Below are 18,237 nucleotides of genomic sequence, written 5' to 3' on the forward strand. Positions count from 1 at the left end.
TCAATGAATGGGGAAAGCGAAAAATAAAAAAACCCTAGTGATCTTTTTGAATACCTACCAAAGGTTTTGAGTAAAAAAAGGATTTAGTTTCGAGTTTTGGAATTAGAAGGACCTTACTTGGCCATTGAAGTAGCATTTAGTAGGTTAAGACTTAGTATTCTTCAGTATGTGAAGTGATTAGCATCTAGAGTCGATCTTGATTGAAGTCCTTAGGCTAGACCCAGATTAGGGCAAATGAGATATAAGGTTCACTTACACGGCACAAAACATATAAGGGGTGAGGCAGGGATATTTTTTTATTATGCTTATTGACTATAACTCAACATCTATGTATCATTATCCATTGCTTTTTAGAGTCTTATATTTGCTTAAGCCGGGAGGTAATGCATTTAGCCACTTTTCGATCTCTTTTTTTCATGAGTTGTTTGCTTGGGGACAAGCAAGCGCTTACGTGTGAGGATATTTGATAAGTGTCTAAATGTAGGGTATTTTCATATATATATATATATATATATATATATATATATATATATATATATATATATATATATATATATATATATATATATATACGTATTCACTTTGCATGTATTTTGTGAGGTTTGATGCCTGTTTTGCGCTTAATCATCTACTATTCGCTTTGTAGGGCATAAGAAAGCCATGGAGAACAAGAAGATATCATTTAGGTGAAAAGAGAAAAAAAACAGCCATTTCTTACCACCCCCATACCACCCAGTATGGGGGCCATATGTACTATAGCAGCGCGATGATTTGAAGATGTCTGCCAAGATTTCCATACCACCCTCATACCACCTAGTATGGGGGTTGTATGGACCTCGTATGCACCCCTTATATAGTGCGAATTTAGGTTTCTTGAGTACCATACAACCCGTATGCCATGGGGGGCGGGGTATAAAAGCTCACTTTTAGGGCAGATCTAGGAGACTTTTTCCTTGGCCTTTTGGGCCTCCGCCATCGCTCATCCTTGAGGTCTCTCGGCCAACTTTCGGTGATAATCCTTGTGGGAAACGAGCATACATCATCACCAAGAGGGAGAGGAGCAAATGAGAAGGAGTTGGAGTGAAGACCTAAGCCATCATCGACAAACTTGTGAAGCTTTATCCATTCAAGGGGATCACGACCTAGAGGGGGTTTTCATTACTTCTTTTATGTTTTTGTCTTCCTTGTATGTTGTATAAGTGCCCCTTATCATGAGGGATTAACTTATTGTTGTGTTTGGATTTGGATGAACCCTAGGATGTATTCTTGTGTATGAACTTGAGATGTTGTTCTTCATTTAACTTGATGGTTGTTTGCGATTCAATCTTTCATGCTTTGATGTTTAGAATTACATGTATGGAGAAATCCATAATTCTATTATGAGTTATATGCGTAGATGTGACCTACTCACGTGTACCAGATCTAGGAAAGATTGAAAGGGGATACTTGTGCCTATATGCCAAGAAATTGGGTTATGGTAGCCCTCCATTACTAGGTTTAAGCCGAAGAAGACTAGGTTTACTCCTATTAGAGAACTCCTAGAAGTTAATGCGATCATAGGTGTATTGATCTGGAAGAGATCCGGATCGACATTCATATGGGATTAGGGGTTAGTCGCCTAGAAATTGGGGGCTAATCTACTCATGAGGTCTCTAGGTCTCAATTATCGTCAATGCATCTTTAATCCATCCTAGTTTAGGACTTAATGATAACCCTAGGTGGATTCCTTGTCCAAACACTCCCTTCTCATGCTTGATACTTACTTGTTTATTTACATTCATGTGCTAGTTACTCGACAATAGGATTAGCTTAGGTTAGTTTATTTTATTCTATTTGCTCCCCTTACTAAGAATTGTAGGCTAGATAATAGATGAAGAGTGAGTAATAGTACTTCCTTTGCCCCATGGAATATGACCCAGGTGTCACTCACAGGGTATTACTTGGTGATCACGTACACTTGCTGGGAAGCAATCATGATGTCAGAGGGTCAACCGGTGTTGGACTTGGTGATGGAGATGCCGGTGATGCCGAGGGAGTCCGAGGTCTTAGAACAAAAGAAGGGGCAACATGTCACTCAAAAATCTGCTGTAGCGTATCGAAATGTGCCATGAACTCTATATACTGTAAGGCCTGTGTAGCCTGGACCTCAGCGATCTCTATTCGTAGCACCCCCACAGCTCTCTCGAGCCTCTCAAAATGATCATGGGCTCAAGATGGTGAAAACTTGCATACTGGGTGTGGCTCCTTTGCCGTGGGAGGTATATCGATCTCCATCTGTGTCAGTGGAGGCTCAGGAACAGGCTGTGAAGCCTCGGCATCTTCACCCTCCTCCTCAGCTATCTCTGGAGCTGGTAGAACCAAGGCATAAACTGCAGTCTGAACCTTGCGGATCATACCAAAAAATCTCATCATCTCTAGGCTCAGGGGAGCAGGTATACTCGTTTTCTCGGCCCCTCTAATCGAGTCCAAGAGACCCATACCCAAAACTGGTCCCGTAATGCAGGGGCCCAAGATGATCACTCCCAATCTGGTATACTGCCCCTGATATCGGATGTACTCTGCGAAGATATGCCCTAGATAAATCGGTATACGCTGAACCATCGAATACAAAGTCACGAAGCTCTTCCAGGGCTCGGGACACCGGGCGCTATCACCACGGCCATTCACCGACCTACTCAGAATGACATGTAAATATCGGTACAAAGGTCAGGAAAGGCACGTGGCCTTGGATACCCCTGGCTCATACTGACCCTGACCATACAATGCTCTGTAAGCTCTCTGTGGGGTTAAAGCTCCAGGGTAATCTGTCGGTAACTGAGAATACTCCTCACTGTCTATAAATGCCTCCTCATATAAGCCAAGCAGAACTGCAAACTGAGTAATGCTCATGCTATGGTGATGTCCAAATGTTTAGAACTGAATGGCGTCAAACTATCAAATCTTGTATAAGATCTATCAAACTAGAATGACGATAAGACCTCAAGTGTAAGCTCACAAATGGCTGGTTCCCTAGTCGACAATAACTGCCTCCAATCACCCACTGAAACAAGATCATAGACCTCATCTATGAACTCATCTCCCTGCTGCAGATCTCTCAATATGCTCATGTCTAGGAATCGAGTCTGTGCAAACCGAAGTCTTGACAACCGTACAAAACGGGCCTAATGCTCGGGAATAGTAAATCTCATGCTTTCAGACTCAGGAGATGACTTACACGGCCATTTATTAGCTTGCTTCTTTGATCGAGGTGCCATAATTTGCAAACTTTGAAAGAAAATCGATCAAATAAGCTACTTTAGTAGTGCTACAGAATTCCACATGGTCTTGTGGAATTTCCGCACGTCTGTGTGGATCCAAAAAATGCACTGTTAAATTACTCCTAACTTCGTTCTAAACATGCATAACAATTCTAATTGTAGAAACGAAGCAACATCAACCAGTTTTATCTAATAAAATCAAGAATTGACGAAGAAACCAAAAGATAGGGCTTACCGATGAGTTAAACTAGAAAACTTTGAAACCGCGATAAAACAAAGCAAAAATCACTCCAAATTGGCAATACGAGGTCTGGAAACGGTGTGAGAGTGCTCTCAGACGAGTGGAGAATGGGAGGATGAAGAAGAACGGTCATCCTTTTAAAGAGAACTCACGCCTCTTAGCGTTCTGTGCATCCACGGGCGTGCGGAAATTACCCACGCCCGTGCGCCTCTACAAGAGAGCTTCACAGGGGCAGGTGCATGCCCCTGTGGGCTCTCGGGAATACCCTCACTATCTCTGAATGCTCTCGCACGGGCGTGTGGAAAATACCCACGCCCGCGCCCGACCCACAAGGGCAGCCGCAAGCCCCTGTGGCTCCACTGTCCAAGTAAGAAGAATCGCTAAGTGTTTCACACGCCCGTGCAGAAATTCCGCACAGGCGTGGACATTCGGAGGCCCAACTCACAGGGGCACGCACATGCCCCTGTGTCTTCTCAGGATGGAGAGAGTTCTTCTGCAGAGATCCACATGGGCATGTGGAAAATACCCACGCCTGTGCGGTTATCACAGGTTCGGCCATAGGGGTGAGTCCAGGCCCATGTGCCATCTCTGGATGAGCTCTGAACAAAAACGCACGCCTGTGCTGAAATTCTACACGGGCGTGTGTTTTCTCTGGACATGTAGAAAACTTTGTAAGCACTGCAAAAAATTTCTGAACACAAGTATACACTCAAAGCCGACTTTATAAGGCAACTTTAACTAGAAAAAACACGAAAAATAAGCTCAAACAACCTAAACTTAGCCAAATCCACATGAAAACACACGATGACATTAAAATCCCCACAATAAAACACAGCAAAAGCATCTAAAAATCAAGACTACAACACTCAACACTTTATTCATGCAAATACTGCACCACTCAACCAAAAAAACAGTAAACACTTGGGTTGCCTCCCAAGAAGCGCTTGTTTAACGTCACTAAGCTTGACGTACCTCATCTTACCTCACGGAGGATCATGAATGAAGGTTGCCCTCTTACCCATGGCTTGGAAACATGATAAGCATAATCTCTTGAAGGTAGAGGGAGAATTATCAGGTTTGGGCCCACCTAGCAATGGTTCTTCTAATTTGTTCGGTTCACGCACATCTCCAACAGCCTTGGATGGTTTCCTATGGTGTCTCCTATCCCTCTTCATCTTCCAGAGCACCTTCTTCATGAGCCCCGGGGTAGATGGTACTTCTTCTGTTGGACCAAGCATCATTACTTCTTCATTGTCCACCTCTTGGTCGAACAAACCCTTGTACAAATCCAGGTTGAACATTTCCTGCATGTATTCATCAACAATCTCATCAGTAGTGTCAAGAAAATATAAAGTATCATCAAAATCGAGAGAATGTCACATGGCTTCGGCGAGGCGGTATGTGAGCTTGTCATCTCCAACCCTCAGTGTTAGCTCTCTGCCATCCATGTCGATCAATGCCTTGGAAGTGCGCAAGAATGGCCTCCCAAGTATGAAAGGTACATCCACATCCTCATCGATGTCTAGCACTACAAAATCCACAAGAAATATGTACTTGTCAAGCTTGTTAACCATGTCTTCAATGATACCCCTCGGATGTCTCACCATTCGATCCGCCAATTGCGAAGTCATCTGAGTGGGTCTAGGCTCTCCTAAGCCTAGCTTCTGAAAGAAGGTGTATGGCATGATGTTGATACTGGCCCCTGAGTCTGCCAATGCCATTTCTTCACCCAAGTTGCCAATGTTACATGGTATGATGAAGCTTCCCGGGTCTTTCTTCTTGTTCGGCATATTCTTTTGCAAAACTACCGAGCAAGAAGCATCTAAGATCCTTGAAGCACTCTCCTCCAATTTTCTCTTGTTAGTTAACAAGTCCTTCAAGGATTTTGCATACTTAGGCATTTGAGACAATGCCTCAACAAAGGGGATGTTGATGTGGAGTTGCTTGAACAAACTTAGGAACTTCTTGTACTGTTCATCTCCTTGGTCATTCTTCAATCTAGAGGGATAAGGGATTCTTGGCTTGAAAGATGGAGGTGCCACCTCATTCTCTTTGATTGTTCCCTCTTCAACCTCTATAACCTCGGGTGCATGTTCATTGGGCTTCTTACTCGGAAGCCTACCTTCAACCTCTTGACTACTTCTCAAAGTGATCGCCTTCACATGCTCTCTTGTGGTCTCTCAGAAAGAGACTTCCCAATCTACCCCACTTGATTTTCAAGATTGTGCAAAGAAGCAGTGTGGTTACGAAGTGTAGCCTCAACTGATTGAAACCTTGTATCTGATGATTGCACAAACCTAGTCAAGGCCTTCTACAAATCGGTAATATGGGCCTCCAAGCCTGAAACGCGGTTTTCAATGTTTGGGGCTAGTTGTTGTTGGAAACCCGATGGTGCTATGGCCTTTTGTGAACTTTGGTTGCTCCACCAAAAATTAGTGTGATTCTTCCAACCTGGATTGTAGGTGTTGCTATATGAATTCCCTTGATTTCTCATTGCATTGCCTACAAAATCGACTTTCTCAACCGAAGATACACCACCAATGGAGATCGGGCATTCAGAGGGGGTATGCCCTCCACCACACCCGGTGCAAGTAGTCACGGCCGCCACTATATTTGAAGTTAGAAGTCTAACTTCTTACTCAATGATTCCACTTGAGTAGCCATTGTAGTTACTGCATCTATTTCATGGAGCCCGGCCACCTTTTTCTTCTCCTTAGCATTCCATTGATAGCTATTCAACCCCATTTCTTCAATTAGTTGACGAGCCTCTCAGGGGGTCTTGCAACCTAAGGTACCTCCTGTTGTCACACCTAATAGTTGCCTCGTTCTTGGATTTAACCCTTTATAAAAGGTTTGAATAATCATCCACTCTAGGAATCCATGTTGAGGGCACTTTCTCAAGAGTTCCTTGAACCTTTCCCACGTCTGAAATAGAGACTACAATTCCAGTTCTACAAAGGATGAGATCTCATTTCTAAGCTTTGCAGATTTTTCCGGAGGGAAATAACGGGCAAGAAAAGCTTCTACCATCTCCTCCCGTGTGGTAATCGATGCTCTAGGTAATGAGTGTAGCCACTGCTTCGCTCTCCCCTTTAAGGAAAATGGGAAGGCTCTCAACTTAATGGCATCATCTATCACCCCATTTATCTTAAGCATATCACACACATCGAGAAAGTTCTCTATATGACTATTTGGATCCTCATCGGCCAAACCATTGAATTGTGCGGATTGCTGCAACATGTGGATGAATGCTGGCTTTAGCTCGAAGTTCTGAGCTGCAATCGGGGGATGCACAATACTCGATTATGTCCCCAATACTGAAGGTCTGGCATAATCGGATAATGTCCTCTGTTGTTCATTTTGTTCTGCCATGTTTTCAGATTCTTCTAATTCCAAATCAGCTAGAATAGATGGTTCTTGCACAGGTTCTTTCCCTTTTCTTCTAAGTGTACGTTCAAGCTTAGGATCTCCTTCAATCATTATTGAGGAGTTCCCTCTGGTCATAACTGAAACTGCACCAAAAGCAGAAAATAAAATCAGAACGATGAAAGAAAAGAAGATGTGAAATAAAATAAATGAATAAATAGCTAAGAAAACAAAGTACAAAGTATCTCTAAACGCCTACTCCTCGGCAACGGAACCAAAAACTTGACAAGATCCCCTTGTGTATATCCCGCAAGTGCACAGGTTATCGAAGTAATAAATCCCAGATGAGCGGGTATCGTATCCACAGCGAGTAGGGAATAAAAATACTTGAATTGTTTCTTAACTAAGCGAAAGATGAATAGTGATTTGTGTGACAAAATGTGATGTAACAAAAGTGAAAGAAACAAGAAAGAGATCACAAGTAAAAGAGAAGATAAGGAAATAGATATAAATCGGGTACCCGGATATTGTTCCGCCTAGAATGATCGTTCAAGTGCAAAAACCCTCTATTATGCTTTCTAACTAATGTAATAATGAGTAGTGGAGATCCTTAAATACATGGTCCCAAATCTAAGGTCAACCATGCCTAACTATATACATGTCCCGAAGGAGAAATCTAATAATCTCAACACCAACACTCGTTTAGAATTGCAATGAGTTCTAGGGATTCCAAGTGATAAATCCTCTTCCTAAATAAAAACCTAACCCTTTGGTTCAAGTGGAAGGTCCCTAGTCAGAATTAAGCTGTAGGTGCTAAAATCACTTCAACACTTCACTCTGTTGCCTCTGCAACTAAGGCCCAGCCGAATGTCATCCGTTATCCCATTCACTCTACTATAACCGCAAAGCGCTCAAGGAAATAGAGGTAGAATAAATCACGCCAGAGGGTAAAGGGGACGCTCCGCTACCTATCGACTCACACTCTCACACCTCTCTAATCTAGCTTTGTCTAACTCTCATGGTGTGTCACTCACTCACAAGGGTTACCAACAAGAACTCTCAACCCTAGTGTCACTCTAAGGGAGTATTCTTACAATCAAGCATACAAGTTTGGAACTTAAATACAACATCAATTAATTGAAAGCATAATAAAGAGCTTCAATGAAACAAATACATCCTAGGGTTCACAAATATCCAAGTACCCACTAGGGGGTTTAGCTCTCCATGGAGCTAGTTACAATCAATGAAATGGAATGTAAAAGCAAAGAATCCATAAAAAATCCTCTTGATAGTCATGGCGATGGTCTTGTGGAGAGTCCTCTACTCGTCCAATGGTCTCTTTGTCCTGCGTAGTATACACCTCGTTGGATCGATGCCGACGAAAGCTCTATCACTAACCTTCTTCCAAATGGAGTGCGATGTCAGAGCTATAGAACCTCACCAAATCCCTAGCCAATACCTCTCAAAACAGTAGCCATAACCATCTCTCAAGTTGTTGAAAAGATGGAGAAAAGAATGCTGAAATCGGGGCTAAAATGGGCATTAAATAGGCTGGAAATAGGCATCCACACGCTCCTGTGGATATTTCTCATGGGGGTGTGGAATCTCTATTTTGCTCAATTTGGGCCGGCTGTGAACAGTACTGCTATAGAAAAATGCTACGTTGTTTTGCTACAATACCGCCCCCGAAACACTCCCGACTCCATTCTTTCATTGAGGTAATACAAACTGACACCCGTTTACGTCGTGGATCGCCTTATTTCTTCATTAGACGACCTCTTTGGTGGAGATCTTGCTATACATGCACAAGTTGGCATACTTGAATGTGACTGCCTTTGTGTCCCTCTAAATTATAGTGCTAACTTGAGTACACGGAGGTTGGCACACATTCCTGTATCTTGAACCCGACTTATGTATTCACGTTTGGACCTTCTCAAGATTTCCTCCAAATAGTGTGCTTACGATCCACATTGGCTTGTTTGTTTAACTTTTGGCTCCACAACCCTGTATGCATTAAAGTAACACAAATGCACACATATTAGCGTTAAAACCCAAGAAAATTAATGCTCAACATAAGGAAAGAACACTTCATAATCTTATCATGTAAACACTTATCAAGTTACTTCCGTTTACATTCGATATAATTGTTGATTGTAACTAGCTCTATGGAGAGCTAAACCCCCTAGTGGGTACTTGGATTTGTTAACCCTAGAATGTATTTGTTTCATTAAACATTTTATTATACTTTATTTAATTAATGTTTTAATTGAGTTCCAATCTTGAATGTTTGATTGATTAAATGCTCCCTTAGAGTGACACTAGGGTTGAGAATTCACGTTGGTAACCCTTGTGAGTGAGTGACACACCACGACAGTTAGATAAAGCTAGATTAGAGAAGGTTGAGAGGGTGAGTCGAGAGATAGCGGAGCATCCCCTTTCCCCTCTGACATGATTTTTCCTACCTCCATTTCCTTGAGTTCTTTGCGGTCATAGTAGAGTGAACGGGCTAAGTGATGACCTTCCGCTGGGGCTTAGTTGTAATGGTAACGGAGTGAAGCGTTAAAGTGATTTTAGCACCCAGGGCTTAATTGTGATTAGGGACCTCTCACCTAGACCAAAGGGTTAGGTCTACATCTAGGAAGAGGGTTTATCACTTGTCCCTTGAACTCCATGCAATTCTATACAAGTGTGAGGTATTGAGTTCATTTGAATTCTCCACTGAGACATCATATAGATTCAGTCATGTTTAACATTAGATTTGAGACCGTGTATTGAAGGATTTCCATGACTCATTAATGCATTAGTCGGGCAGCATAATAGTTGGTTTTGCGTTTGAAATGAATGTCCTAGGCGGAACAATATCCGAGTACCTTATAAGAGCCTAAATATATATATTTATATGTTGGTTTTGTATATGCTTGCATGCTATTTTAGAATAATCAGCGCTATTTGTTTTGCCTAAATTGGTTATATTCTTGTTGCAAGCCTCGAAGAAGCTACATTGAGCTTGGGAACGCAATTGGAGTGAAATCAGCACCAAAAATCGTGTTTTCAAAGCAAGAACACTGTTGAGACACTGTGGTAAGGAATTGGGGCCCTACATGGATTAGGCTGTGAACCTCGTGGGCACTATGCGCCCGCGTGACACGCTGGAGAATTCGGAGCCAGTATTGTAGACGATTAACTATAACAAAAGTACTATAGCTGAGCACTGTAGCACTGACCCGGATTTTTTGTGTGCGGAAAAACAGTGATCTACGCGGGAGCGGCACAACCCACGGACAAGCCATGTGACTTGGGGCAGATGATTTTTAAGTAAAGCTAGGGCATTTTTTTTGGGAATCTTTGCTTTCTCTATCATCATATCTCCTTCCCATATTTGAGGCTCTCGGCGGGGCAACTTCACCCGAGCTAATCGAGGCCAAATTCGATGATCTAGAGAGGAAAAATTGAGGGGAGAAGCGTCATTGGGCAAGATCTTCATCGATTCCACCCTTGAGAAGATTGAAGACTGACAAGGTCCCCTTGCGTATATCCCGCAAGTGGACGGGTTTGTCAAAGTAATAATCCCGGATGATCGGGTATCGAATCCACATGGAGTAGGGAATAAAAACACTTAATCTACTTCTTAGCTATGTGAAAGATCAGTAGTGATAAGTGTGACAATGATTCAATTCTCAAAAGTAAAAACAACAAGTAAGAGAGCACGAGTAAAGGAGAAGGTAAGGCAATCGATAAAGATGGGGTACTCGGATAATACTCCATCTAGGACAATCGTTTCAAGTGCAAGAACCCTCTATTATGCTTCCTAATCAATGCAATGGTGAGTCGTAGAAATCCTTAAATACATAGTCCCAAATCTAACGTCAACTATGCCTAACTCTCTACATGTCCCGGAAGAGAGATTAGATAACCTCTCAACCTCACACTCGAATAGAGTTGCAATGAACTCTAGGGATTCCAGGTGATAAATCTCTTCCTAATTATAAACCAAACCCTTTGGTCCAGGTGGAAGGTCCCCAACCACGATTAAGCCCTAGATACTAAGATCACCTCAACGCTTCACTCCGTTGCACGCGCAACTAAGCCCCAGCGGATTTCCATCCCTTAGACCATTCACTCTATTATGGCCTCAAAGAACTCAAGCAATGGAGGTAGAATCTATCACATCGGAGCGAAAAGGGGATGCTCCTGTATCTCTCGACTCACCCTCTCAACCCTCTCCAACCTAGCTTTGTCTAACGCTCGTGGTGTGTCACTCACTCATAAGGTTACCAACAAGAACTCTCAACCCCAGTGTCACTCTAGGGAAAATGTTCATACAATCAAGCATTCAAGGTTGGAACTCACAACAAACATCAATTAATTGAAAGCATAATAAAGAGATTCAATGAAACAAATACATCCTAGGGTTTACAAATACCCAAGTACCCACTAGGGGTTTAGCTCTCCATGGAGCTAAGTACAATCAAAGAAATAGAATGTAAAAGCAATGAATCTATAGAGAAACCTCCTTGATAGTCATGTAGATGGTCTTGTGGAAAGTCCTCTACTCGTTGTCCAAGGATTCCCTTATCTGGTATAGGATACGCCTCGACGGAAGCTCCCCTACCAACCTTCTTCCAAAGGAATAACGATGTCAGAGCTATAGAACCTCTCCAAAACCCTAGACAATACCTCTCAAAACTCTAGCAGAAACCCTCTCTCAAGTTGGGGAAAAGATGGAGAAAAGAATGCTGAAATCGGGGCTGAAATCGGCTTTAAATAGGGCTGGAATCGGGCATCCACACGGTCCTGTGGATTTTTCACACGCCCCTATGAAATTTCCACACGGGCGTAAGTAATTTCCACACGCCCGTGCGGATTCTCTGAAACTGTCATTTTCAGCTGGTTGTGAACAGTGCTGCTACTTTCATCGAGGTGACGCAAACGAGCACACGTTCACGTCGTGGATCGCTTTGCTTCTTTAATGACGAACAAGTTGGTGGAAATCTTGTTCTATGTGCATAAGTCAGAATGCTTGAGTGTGTGACTGCCCTTGTGCCCCTCCAAATGGTTGTGCAGGTTGGCACACACTCTAGCATCTCACACCGGACCTATGTCTTCGCGTTTGAACCTTAGCAAGATTTCCTCCAAAATCAGTGCATTATGATCCACATTGGATTCTTTCCTTCATAATTGGTTTCACAATCCTACCAGCATAAAAGTAACATAAAAACACACATATTAGTGTAAAACCCTGAGAAAAGTAATGCTCAATATAAGGAAAGAATGCTTCGCATTCATATCACACAAGCACTTATCACACTCCCCACACTTAAGCTTTTTGCTTGTCCTCAAGCAAAAAAAATTAAACATTCGTGCATAGATGAAGGAAATATTGGAAGTGGTTGGCCTTAGGTTCACCAAAGTGTACAAAGAGAGCATTCTACAAGTAAAGGGAAATTTCAACATTAAATACAAAAAAATCAAAGCTCTAGCTAAAAAAACTTGAATCAAAAAGGACAACAAACCCGAAATCGGGTATGCGTGTGTGAACTCACTCAAAACAACCCAAGCTATACTCCTCAAAGTTCTAAGTACAAGGGACTTATTTATCTACAAAAGTGACAACAATTTCAAAGATGGTAGTAGCTTCACAAATCCTCTAAGGTAGCCCTTTCCAAAGCGGCCGCTAAAGTGGCTTTCACACTTTCGAGGTGGTAGCTCTTTCTACCTTAGTGGTAGCTTTCACTCATCCTATAAGATAGCTCTTTCTCTCATTAGGGCATAGCTAGAATCCGACTTATGAGATTAACTTCATTCTTCATAGGTGGTAGCTCTTTCCACCCAACAAGCACAAATAAACAATAAAACTATTTTGTTCTTTCTTTTCATTTTCCATTTTTTTCCATTTTATTTTTACACAAAACACAACTATAACTAGTCCATTTAACATCAAACATGAGTTTCCAAAAGATTTTAAAGAGTGAGTAGTGTAACAAATGTCAATTGGGTAAAAATTCCTAGAAATTCAAGCAAGAACTAGAGCATGAAAACATTCAATGTTAAAAATTCTCCTAAACTCAAGAATACAATCATTGCAACTAAAGTGAACTGCCATTGGCTATGTGAGCATGTGTAACAATCAAAACTAATATAATAGATATGTACACTATGAAACTCCCCCACACACACACACACTTAAGTTGTACATTGTCCCCAATGTACACATGCAAGCTCACTCATAATGTATATCAATGAAGAATATATGTGGTAGAAGCAATTAAAACAATACTCCCCTGACTCCTAGTGTCACGTTTGATGGAGCTATGTCCTTGGGAGTAATGTTCCGACGGGTTGTGAAGCTCACACGGGCAAGTGCCGAAGCACGTTGGCCGTGCCCATGAAAGAGTCTTAATTCCCATGATGACAAGACCATCTGCACGCATACACGAGGGGGTTCAATGAAGCTCAATAAAACAAAAATAACTCGAGTATATATAAAAGATAGACAATGAATACAACTCGAGATGCAAAATGAAAATAAACTCAGAAGGAGAATCCTTTCTGAGTAAACAAGTCTAAAATAAAATGGAAAATAAAGAAAATGCAGAAAAATAAAGTCAAATGTCAGTGTTCCGCTCTGTCGGCTCCTCTGTTACTGCTGGTGGTGGGGAAACATAAGGTGGATCCACTGGTGCTGGTATAGAGGATGGGGGTGCAGGAGATGCCGAGGGGGGCTGAGGATTCCTCGGTCGCAAGACAAATGAGGAGGCGACGTCTCGCTCTAAGATCTGCTGTAATACGTCGAAACATGACACGAACTCTGTGTACTGAGTGGCCTGCGTGGCCCTGATCTCGGAGACCTCTGTCCGTACCACTCCTAAAGCATTCTCGAGCCTCTCAAAGCGATCATGGGCTCAAGATGGTGTAAACAAACGTACGGGGGGTACGTTCTCCGCCACTAGAGGTGCCTCGGTCTTCATTAGTATTGACTGAGGCTCATCACCTTTATCCTCGAATGGTATATTCAGCACATAAACACCATCTGGATATTTACTGACCAAACCCATGAGCCTCATTGTCTCTAACCCAAGTGGTGCTGGTATTATCGTCTTCTCGGCTCCGCTGATTGTGTCTCGTAGACCCATCCCTAAAATGAGTCTAGTAATGTATGGACCCGAGAAAATGACACCTAGTCTGGGATACTGTCCTTGATGCTTCAAATACTCTGCTAAAAAGTGCCCCATATGGACCGGCTCATTCCGAACCATGGAGTATAAATATAGAAGTTCTTGCTTGTTTATGACTCCCGTGCTATCACCGCTACCATTCACTGACCTGCTTATGATGGCGTAAAGATATCTGTAACTAGGTCCTGGTAAACATGAGGCCTTAGACAGTCCTGGTTCATATCGCCGCTTACCACATAGTATTTTATACGCCTCCTTGGGAGATAAACCCGATATGTCAATTGGAAGACTCTCATACTCCTCAGTCTCAGTATACTCCTCATCGTATAGACCAAGTCTAGTGGAGAACTGTGTGACGCTCATACTATGATGTTACCCAAAAGCTTTGAACTAAATAACTCAGACACTATCAAAATGAGCATAAGAGCGGTCGAACTCAAATGAAGCAAGCACCTCTAAAGTGAGTGACTGGATAGCAGGGTCATGAATATTCAATAACTTGTGCCAACTACCGACCAATAATAGTTTCTCGACCTCATCAGCCATGTCATCTGCTAGTTGCACCTTCTTGAGTGACCCAACATCCGAGATTCACGTTTGACCAAACTTAAGCTTCGCTAACCACTCAAACCGAGATCTATGCGCAGGAAGTGTGAATTCCATAACTTCCGGCTCAGGGGCAGGCCCTCTAGGACGTTTAGCAACTACCTTCTTCGATCTGGTGGTCATACCTGCATGTATTAGAAAAAGAAAATCAATCAGTTTCATTCAGATTGCCGAAAAATAACAACGCACGGCCGTGCGGAAATTCCACACGCCCATGCACTTACATGGGGCGTGGAAAACACACGGCCCTTGTAGCCATTCTTCCAGCAACATCCCTATCTCACTTCCAGATCTTCTGAAAAACAAATCATAACCATTTTAGTAAGAAACCGATGTGCATTATCCATTTTAATCGCAGGTAATCATCTAGACTCAAAGGAAGTCGGTGATGAGAGGAAACAAAGGCTTACCGACGAGTTGAAGCTAAACACCCCTACAATCCGCACAATGCACAATCAATCGATTCAAAGGCAACAATAGGAGGACAGGAGAATGTCAGAAAATGTTTTTTTGGGCGGCTTAGGGTCAGCTGAGGAACAAGGTGTGACCAATGTATTGGGAGAGCAGACAGCTTTTTAATTCCTGGAGAGCAACACGGGCGTGCGGGAATCGCCCACGCCCATGCGCCCTCAAACGAAGGTCTCAGAGGGGAAGACACACGCCCCTATGGCTTCACTGGATATCCGAGAAACTATCCTAAGTGCACCGCACGCCCGTGCGGGACTTACGCACAGTCGTGGACATTCACAAGCTCAACTAACAGGGGCAAGCACACACCCCTGTGTCTTCTAGGGATAGAGAAGACTCCTCTACAGAGATTCGCAAGGGCGTGCAGAAATTATCCACGCCCGTGGAGTTTTCACAAGGTCGCCCACAGGAGCGAGGCCACGCCCCTGTGCGCTCTTGGGATAATTTGACAAACTGTGCAGGAAATCACACGCCCGTGCGTAAATTACCCACGGGCATGCGATATTCGCATGGTCATTCATAGGGGCAGCCGCACGCCCCTGTGCCTTCTTTGGATGAGCTCGCAATACAAATCCACGGGCGTGCGGAAATTCCACACGCCTGTGCGTTTTCACTGGATGCCCTAGAAAAACTTGCAGGCTCTGCAGAAAGTTTCTGAACATGTCTACACACTCAGAGCTTGCCCTAGTGTGCATGTTTTACCAGTGAAAAACATGAAATAAAGCTCAAACGACACAACTTCGCCAATTCCACATGAAAACACATGATGAATACACAAGGTCCACAAGAAAATCTCAGCAAAAGCATCTAAAAATCAAGAAACCAACACTTAACAAATTATTCTTGCAAACAAAATAAACTAGAAGATAAGAAATAGTAAACACTTTTGTTGCCTCCCAAGAAGCGCTTGTTTAACGTCACTAAGCTTGATGTACCTTGCCTTACCTCACGGGGGTTCATGGAGGAAAAATACTTCTCTAATATCACTACAAATCTCTCCGCCATAGTATGGTTTTAGCCTATGTCCATTCACCTTGAATGTACCCTTCTCCGGATGGTTAATCTCAATGGCTCCATGAGGTGAAACTTCAGTTATGGTATACGGACCAGACTACCTTGATTTGAGTTTCCCCAGGAATAAACATAGACAAGAGTTGAATAGTAACACCTGATCGCCTGCTTTGAAGTCCTTCAGAATCTTAATATGCTTGTCATGCCACTTCCGAATTCTTTCCTTATATATCCTTCCATCCTCACATCCCTTCATCCTCCATTCATCTAACTCGTTGAGATGTAATATTCGTTGCTCTCCAGATTTGCGCAAGTCGAAATTCATCACTTTAATTGCCCAATATGCTTTGTGCTCTAATTCCACTAGTAAATGGCAAGATTTTCCATACACTAAATTATAGGGAGTGCTCCCTATTAGGGTTTTGTATGCTGTTCTATGAGCCCAAAGTGTGTCATCTAACCTTTTAGACCAATCTTGTTTCCCTTGTTCCACTGATTTGGTTAAGATTCTCTTGAGCTCTCTGTTTGTAACCTCCACTTGCCCACTCGTTTGTAGATGGTAAGGAGTAGCAAGACGATGATGAACTCCATAAAGCTTTAACACTTTCGACAATTGTGTGTTACAAAAATGGGTTCCCCGATCGCTAATGATAATTCTTGGAGTTCCAAATCGAGTAAATAACTTCTTCAAAAACTTCACCACAGTTCTTGCATCATTAGTTGGAAGAGCCTGGGCTTCCACCCACTTGGAAACATAATCAACTGCTACCAGAATGTATTGATTACCATTGGACTTTGGAAATGGTCCCATGAAATCAATTCCCCATACATCAAACACCTCATAAAATTGCATAGTATTTTGAGGCATCTCATCCCTTCATTATAAGTTTCTAGCCCTTTGACAACTATCACATCATAAAACGAATTGATGAGTATCTTGGAATAAGGTCGGCCAATAAAACCCAATGGCTAAAACCTTCTCTGCAGTTCAACTTGACGCATAATGCCCCCCCACTGGGCCTGAATGACAATGTGCAATGATGTTCCAACCTTCCTCCCTAGAAACACACCTTCGCACCACCTGATCTGCACAAATACGGAACAGGTAAGGATCTTCTCAGAAAAAATTCTTAAGGTCACTGAAAAATTTCTTCTTCTCTTGAAAGCTTAAACCCTGCTTCAATACACTTCCTGACAGATAATTCGCAAAATCTGTGAACCATGGAATATCTTTTGATTCTAATTTCTGTACCGCATACAGATGCTCTTCATGGAAGAAATCATTAATTTCCTTGCTTGCCGGTTCTTGCCCATCACAATCTTCTAACCTCGACAGATGATCTGCAACCACATTCTCTGTCCCCTTTTTATCTTTCATTTCTATATCAAATTCTTGCAACAACAATATCCACCGAATCAATCTCGGCTTCGCATCTGCCTTGTTCATGAGATAACGGAGTGCAGAATGATCTGTGAACACTGTGACATTAGATAGGATGAGATATGGTCTGAATTTATCAAAAGCAAACACTACTGCTAATAATTCTTTTTTAGTAGTGGTGTAATTCTCTTGTGCAGTTGTGAGAGTCTTGATAGCATAATAGATCGGTTGAAATTGCTTATTTCTCCTCTGACCCATGACCGCTCCCACTGCATAATCACTAGCATCACACATTACTTCGAACGGCTCATCCCACTTTGGTGTTGTCAGGATTGGTGCTTGTACTAACTTTTCTTTCAGCACATTAAATGCATTCAGGCAGTTGTTTCCGAAATCAAAAGGGGTATCCTTCTCCAAGAATTTGGTCAACGGTTGGGAGATCTTCGAAAAGTCCTTAATGAACCTTCTGTAAAAACCTGCATGACCCAAGAAACTGCGGATCCCTTTCACATTCGTAGGTGGAGGAAGCTTTTCAATTATCTCAATCTTCCCCTTATCCATCTCCATACCTGCCTGGGAAATCTTATGTCCAAGGACAATGCCTTCTTGTACCATAAAGTGACACTTCTCCAAGTTGAGGATGAGATTCGTCTCTTCACATCTCACTAATACTCTTTCCAAATTATTTAAGCAAGCATTGAAAGAGTCCCCGAACACTTAAAAATCATCCAT

At 42.5% G+C, this 18,237-nt stretch overlaps 1 non-coding gene across 1 annotated transcript; it reads left to right on the forward strand.

Annotated features, from left to right (window-relative positions):
• The first annotated feature begins 6,373 nt into the window (after window positions 1–6,373).
• On the forward strand, window positions 6,374–6,480 carry LOC120267001. Its single transcript, XR_005538350.1, has one exon. It is a non-coding gene; the product is annotated as a small nucleolar RNA R71 (small nucleolar RNA).
• Window positions 6,481–18,237: the final 11,757 nt, after the last annotated feature.

The sequence above is a fragment of the Dioscorea cayenensis genome, chromosome 1, assembly GCF_009730915.1.
Source record: "Dioscorea cayenensis subsp. rotundata cultivar TDr96_F1 chromosome 1, TDr96_F1_v2_PseudoChromosome.rev07_lg8_w22 25.fasta, whole genome shotgun sequence".
Lineage (NCBI taxonomy): Eukaryota > Viridiplantae > Streptophyta > Magnoliopsida > Dioscoreales > Dioscoreaceae > Dioscorea > Dioscorea cayenensis.